This window comes from Lactuca sativa, chromosome 5, assembly GCF_002870075.4.
Source record: "Lactuca sativa cultivar Salinas chromosome 5, Lsat_Salinas_v11, whole genome shotgun sequence".
NCBI classification, from domain to species: Eukaryota; Viridiplantae; Streptophyta; class Magnoliopsida; order Asterales; family Asteraceae; genus Lactuca; species Lactuca sativa.
The window spans coordinates 261,668,313-261,676,239 of record NC_056627.2 but is presented as its reverse complement, the minus strand read 5'-3'; the positions used below and the strand labels follow the sequence as shown (position 1 = coordinate 261,676,239).

The 7,927-nt window shown below is 31.9% G+C and overlaps 1 pseudogene; it reads right to left on the bottom strand.

Moving 5' to 3' along the window:
• Window positions 1-3,438: 3,438 nt before the first annotated feature.
• On the bottom strand, window positions 3,439-7,574 carry LOC111878769 (beta-glucuronosyltransferase GlcAT14A-like; annotated as a pseudogene).
• Between the last annotated feature and the right edge of the window lie 353 nt (window positions 7,575-7,927).

Genomic DNA, 7,927 nt, shown 5'->3' with positions numbered 1-7,927 from the left:
TGTATGGCTAAGAAGAGGGATCGTGAATTGTTGAAATGGTTAAATCTAGAAGATGAGTCATACTTCGTTCCAAAATTAAGTCTTAGAGTCATACTCCAAGAACGAGACTTGAGTGACATAATCTTAAGCAACATTTATAACACTTGTCAAATGTAGAGTAAAATGTTTCTTATTCTTGTACATTTGAAATTGGTAAGTTGTGATGTCTTGGTAAGGAAAAAGACCAACTAAGACCAATTGTGTGAAGTGTTTATCTTGATAAGAATCCGCACTAACTCTTGAATATTTGTTTGTCAAGGAATGGTTCATGACAAGAGAATCTTATATGTCAAGAGGTCAGTGGGTATCTTAATGATCTTGACAAGTTTTAAGAACTAATCAAGAATAAAACCAATTGTTTATCACTAGCACACGACTTGAGATTTGTAACCTATCGTGTTGACAAATTATTGTTTATGTGCCCATTCCAGTTAAAGTTGACTATGCATGTGAGTTTTATGAGTTCTCAGTTGTTTGCATAACAACTTGGAAGCAATGGTAGGCCCTTGTGTTGCCAGGTGGCAAGAAATTAAGATTGAACAAGTTCAATCCATATGAGTTTGGATTTGTCACTAACCTTGTCTTGTGATTATGGTTATGAAAAATTCATAGGGATAGGAACGCATATACCATAAAAATCTAAGTGTCATAAGGTTTCTCTCCAATTCATGAAAATGATTGTGAGGAAACGCTTTCACTAAGTAGATTTTAATAGCTAGAAATCATGATATTTGCATTCTCAAATTCGATTATGATTACGGCATCTCTCTACATAGTTCGAATTGTGAGAAATGGCAAAGGTCTAAGCATTTGAGACTTATTGTTGTAAGTTCTAAAATTGTTTAGACACACATGTGAGCTATATAAGGAAAGGTGTATGAGTTTAAGAAGACTAGATAAAGTCTTATCGAAGCATCTCGTATCAGAAATCTTAACATTTTGAAAGGAAATCAATATGTATTGATTTCTAGAAGTCCAGCTGATTTCTGAATACATGTCAAAGCTAATGGGAGCATAAGTGTTATGCTAGTAAGATAATACTCCCTCCGTCCCAAAATTATAGTCCATCTTTCCTTTTTGGTTTGTCCCAAAATAATAGTCCACTTCTAAAAATAAATAACATTTTTACCAAAATACCCTCTCATTATTACTTAACCAACTAAGCATTTAATGAAACATTAAATGCAAAGTAAGGACAAAACTGTCATTTTATTATATAAAGTTAGTGGTAATTAATGTTTTTCTTAATCTGTGTGTTTTTTGTTTGTGGACAATAATATTGGGATGGATGGAGTAATTATTATGTTAGTGGGAGCATAATTACTATGGAAAGTGTTGCAAGTTAGCAATGTTAATTATAGAAAAACAAAGGGTTTCAAATCGCAAAGTTGCAGGGTTTGAAAAGTTGTTTTGCTATAATTAAGGGAGAGAAAATTATACTTCATTTCAAAATCTAAAAGCTTAGATTGAGTTCTTAATCAAATTTAGTCATATATATATATATATATATATATATATATATATATATGGAAATGTTAACTGCGTTCTCAAAATTTGATTATGATTACGGCATTCCTCTTCATAATTCGAATTATGAGAACACGGAAAATAGAAATATTGTAGCAAAAGACTGGTCAAGTATCATGTCTTTATGAATCATGTCCAATATGCTTCGGGTATAGGATCGATTACATGTGTTATAATATGCATCTGTTCTAAATTTTCCAAATGCCTAGGGCATTAAGAGGGAAAAAGGACTAGAACCGGATAGGACTAAAGTGCTTAACAACTGTTAAGGACAATCTAAGGTTCGCCAAGGATTGGTAGCTTGTAGTTGGAAGTATAAAAATGGATAGACCATATTGACACACTCTGAGAAGAGGTAACTCTTGTTAAGAAGTGATAGGCAAAATGGGAACATGGAAATGTTTCCATAAGTGGGAGTTATTCTTTAAATCTGTGTAAGATTAGGAAACTTAATGCAAGAAGGATGTTCAAAGGAATGTACTTTGAATTTGAGACTTCGTTTCCATGGAATTGCTCTCCATTGGAATACTTTGTAATGTCTGTTGCCAAGTCTCTGTGAATTTTGTGCATAGTTATTACAAGATGATCATTGCATATAAGTCTAGAATCTAACAGATTATAGTAAATGACAAGAATTTGATATTCTTACTTTTATGGTAAGGATTTGGAATTGTAAAATGAGCATCATTGAAATGTTGTCAATTGATCTATTTCACAAAGTAAGGATCATAGATAAACATAAAGTGCATGCTTGGAGCATGGGAAAACTATTGTTTTAATTCAAGTATTAAGTTGATTATACGAAACATTATACAAGGAATAATGAGTAATCAATATGTCACTCAAAAGTTTTGGGGCCATATAGGATTAGTATTATTCTTGTGCTTCACTTTGCATGTTTTGACTTCCCGAATAACTACGTTATTCAAACCATCCATAGTCAATCATACTTTGGAAGTAGGTGTTGAGGCAAGACTATCATGAATGGGTCTGTAGTTTGTCTAGGTGTTTTAGACATAGCACATGTTTGTTGCGGTGTTCATGAGTACTCCTGGAATAAGATTCGAGTATTGGATTCAACACACGCTCATCTGAATCACTTCATGGATTTTATCACGAATGATTGTGAGATGATAATATCTTATATTCTTAAAACCAATACATGTGAGTTGTAATTTACAATTTTGTTCCACACACTACACAAAATATGTCATTTAGTGGCACACAAAAAGTGCCACTAAAAGCCCAAAAAAAATGCCACTAAAGGTTTCTTAAAGAATCAGCGGCACACTTAATAAATGCAACTAGAAACGCTCCCACTAAAACCTTTTAGTGGCACTTTTTGTTTTTGCTGCTACAGTTTTTAGGCTTTCAATGACACTTTTTTATTTGTCACAATAAAACAAATTTCTTTTGTGACACATATTTTGTGCCACTAAATCTGATTTGATTCAATAATTTATGTTATTTTTAGTTACACATTTTAAGATTTTAGTGATACTATTTTATTTACCACAATAAAAAATAGTGACATTTTTTTTATGTGTCACAGTAGAAGAAATTTCTTGTGGCATATATTTTGTGCCATTAAAAGTTCATGTGATTTAAAAAAATTCATGCTACTTTTAGTTACATATTTTAATATTTTAATGACAATTTTATTCGCCACAATACAATTTCATCTATAATATAAAATAAAATAAATAATTAAATTGTAGCACATTGAAAATAATCAAAGTTTCGTTGTTTTTCATCAATATTTTTTGAACTTTTTGAATCGAATATCTAGGTAAATATCAAATATGTCTAAGTACATGCTAAACATAAAGCAATGAACAAAAGTTAACACATACATATAAAAATAAAATAAAGTAAAAAACAAAGACATGCTAGGTTGAATAAATTGTGTTATCTCATACTCTAGAATCAATGCTAGCAGTTCCATGTTCAAAAACAAACAAAGATAATCCAAAATCCAGTGAAATAAGGCTTAATTTAGAATATAATTAATATAACACTCAACACAAAAAAGCTCATAAAAATGATTACCATCGTTATGATGACTTTCAGAAAATGCTCTCTGGTTAACTGAATTAGAGTTGCGTGGAACTGTAGAAGTGTTGTCTGGCATCTGAAACAAATTAATGAAAACACATATAATTAATGTCCAACTCTCGATATCTTCTACTAGTCTTGTACAAATGAACAAGAAGAATACGTTTAAGAAGAAGCATATGTGCACCAAGAAGATTATTCAGAAGGGAAAAAGTGGTCATTCTTGAGTCCAATTGGAAATATGATAATGGACTTATTTTAATGAATGTTTTTTTGTTCATAGGGTAATTGAAAAGGAACAATGCAATTATAGATGACATATATACCTGTATGTTCATATTGCTAAGAATTCCAGACAAGTTTGCATTTGGTATATGTTCTTGGATGATATTCGCCATAACGTTCACCATAGATTTTAGTTGTTCGACACTCGGATCATTAGAACAAGAAAAAACCTTCTCTTTTACGGCAGACATCTTTTTTCAGGGCCTTTAACTTTAGAGTAGCCATCATTTGAAAAATCATCTACAAATCCTAGGGTACTTGATCCTTGGGTATTTGAGGAGTTGTTTGCAATGGCTTGTAGGGAAGTCTGCATAATAACAACATACAAAAAACATGACAAGTGTTTCTCACCCACTATTTTTGTCCCACTTTCAAATTAATAGCAACATACTTTAAAATTGGTTGCTATATTATCATAGTATAGCAACCTACTTTAAAAGTACGTTTCTAATTAATAGCAACATACGAAACAAAGAGTATATGACTTGATATGATTAAAAACATATATATATATATATATATATATATATATATATATATATAATGTATAGGGAAATCATTACCATAACTTGAGCGACTTTTTCAAAGCATTAACACCATCCCATTGTGAACACGGGTCCACAAACCAGCTCTTCTTAGCGGTGCACCACGCCCCGGGAGCCGCCCTCCCATAACCACGTTTCAAGATCTTTGTATCAACCATGTCAAGAACCGCATTGTTTTTCCCAAACCGTCTTGCAAAAGCCGCACCACTTTCCACCATTACATTGTAATGCGACTTGTTAAGAAACAATGGCTCCATTTTAGGAGGATTGTCCCACACCATGTAACTTAAATCCGCATTAACTGTTGTATTTTTGTAATTAGGTGAGTTGCAGACCACCGTATGAAAGTAGACTTCTTGAGCCAAAATTACATTGTTAACATACATTAAGAGAGTTCGGGGGAGATTATCCCATGCGAATATACAGTATTCAAGAAAGGAACGACTCAAAATCACCCATGGAGATCCTGAAATAACAACATACTTTCACTTATTTACTTACTATAATATAATTTCATTTTTTGCAATTCAAAATGGACACTTGCCTGTGAAAACTTTGAAAGCATTAAGTAATGGTCATTTTTTGGTAGCACGAAATATTTGTGTTCTTCTTGCTAAGTAAAGGCCCGGATCGACTACGATTGGGCGAATTCTTTGATCCCTAAAATCAATAAATAAAGTTAAGATTAATTTGAGTTTTTGGATTAAAAAAAGCATAGAAAATGGGGTTTGAATTTGAAAGAAACATGTTTACTCTTTCCATCCAAGCTCACTGGTATGATCAATAAAATTGACATCTTGGTTGATAGTAGAGAATGCATGAGACAAATCTAATCAAGAATATACAAACAAGGAAACACCATAAGTATATTAACGTGGACGTATGTGTTCATAGATATGGGCGTTTGTGATTTGTGAATTGTTCATATAAAAGTAATATGTGTGTATTTATATATACACCCCTGTATGTTCAAAAATGTCACTGATCTAAATTTATTCCATAAATAATAGAAACCCATGTAAGGAAGATGCATATGGAACTAATAATGATCCGATATGTATAGAATTTGCTTGTTCTTATTGTCTTTGGATTCTTTTCTCAAAATCTTATATGTCAAAATCATAATGGGTAACTTTAATTTACCAAATTTGTTAATATTTTATCTACTAATACTTGTGAAATTGTGAAATGGGACAGGTGTTCATCCAAAAGATGCAACGAACAGATGAACAAAGGTAATTAAAATTAATAATCAATAATTCTTTATCATTTCATGAATCAAAGTAATAATATTCATCAATTTTTTGGGGTAGTTTCAAGGAGTCTGAAGAAAATGAGTCTTTGGGGTCTGAATCACACAGATTGAAGAATCAATTAAGTTATAGTATTGAAAACGGGTCTGAATCACATAGATTGAAGAATCAGTTAAGTGATAGCAGTGAAAACGAGAATATCCTTGATTTTGCTGAAGTAAGATTAATCACATTATAATATATATATATATATATATATATATATATATATATATATATATATATATATATATATATATATGCTAATAAAGACAATAAATTCTGGATTTTTCTTATGGGTTGTTTTTATAATGTTAATCAGGATACACCTGTTTCAAGGAACTCAAAACCTATGAATAAGAAGGTTGAAAAGCATCAAAAGCAAAGATCAAGCACTGATTGGTCAATGGGTTCACTTTCATATAAAAGTATGGATGATTTAATAAACAGCCCAGAGCACAACAACAATCAAATTCAAAACATTGAGGATCAGAGGCTTTATGCTGAAGCATTAATAAATGCAATTAAAGTTTTGAAAACTAATGTTTCAAGGTTGGAAAGGCAAGTGGAAATGTCAGATTTGGAGTTGGAGTCTCTTCATAAGCAAATACTTGAAGAGAATAAAAGAGGACAAGAGCTTTTGAAGAAAGTAACTGAACTTAAAGAGGAGAAGAAGCACTTGAAGAGGAAAAGAAAAAAGATATTGCTACAATGAATGAGTTGTATGGTGAACTAGAGGTTGAAAAGAGGGAGAAAGAGGAGTTGAAGATTCACATTGATGATATTACCCTCGATTACAAGTTTTTATTACTAGAGAACGAAGATATGTCTTTGAAATTAGAGAATGTGGAGAATGAATTCTCAAGTTCATTAGCCATGGTTTAACAATATGGAATCCAGGTGAAGAGATTAGAGGAAAAAAATTATGAATCAAGCATTGGAAATTTCACAATCTTTTGATACGATTAATGAATATGAAACGCATGTTAAGGGATTGGTGAAAGAATTGGAGAAACAAGGGCGTGATTTTGAAGATGACGTGGAAGATTTGATGAAATGTAAATTAGAAGTAGATGATGATTTGAGAAACGCAATGTTAGAAAGTCAAAGTTTGAAACAACAGATGAGAGAAATGCAAGAAGCAGTTAAGAACTCAAATGTAGAGCTCTCGTTGATGAAAAGTACACACAAGAAAGAAGTACAGAAGCTTTGTGATCAAATTAAGGAAATGTCATTAGAACTTGAGAAGGTCGGAGAAAGAGAAGTAATGGTGACAGAATTTGGTTCACTAAAGATGGAAACAGAAAAACTACAGATGGAATCGACAAATTGGACAAGTCTGATGAGTGAAAAGAATGTTATGATTAGAACTTTGCAATCAGAACTTAAAATGCTAAGAGATGATTACACATGAGTTGCAAGAAAGAACATTGGGAATTGAGTTAGAAAAAGTCAACATACGGAAAGAGGTTTCTCAATTAGAGCATAAGTTAAGGAAGAAAGAATAGCCAAAACATCTAAAATTATTTGAGGTAATATTGCAAATTAAATTCGTAACATTGATTTATCTTTAGATGAGCAGGTTTTCTAAAACCCTAGTAGTTTGGGCAATGATTTTGCAACAAATCGAGCAATATACAACTTCAATTTTACCAACAAATGAAATTTGTAAATACGTTATTTAAGCAGCAAAAATACCTAACCGTGAGATTGAAGATGCAATGGTGGCGATCGAGGAAGCGGTGGCGATCGAGGAAGCAGCGGCGCATAGGCAGACGACAATGTGATGGTCCAACGTCGACAAAGAGAAGGTAGTGATGGAGCGTTCAGATCATTGTCAGGAGTGGGAGAGTGGGAGTGGCTTCTGATATCTTCTGTGTGCGATTTGGTTGAAGACACGTATTTTTTTTACTTTCATATCTCCAAATAACGTAATGGATAATAATCGTTATCTAACCAAAATTATTTGGTTGTGCGTTAGAATCCTTTTTTTAAACAATAAAATAGATAAATTAATGGAAATATTATAAATCAATTCCAAGTAAAAATCAATTTTCATTTTCAAAATAATAAAACAACAAAATCAAATTTTAGAAGTATTACACAAATGGACTTATCTCGGATCAATAGCTTGAGATCATTATAAACATAATAATAATAAATGTATGCCCTCAGTCTTGTTGT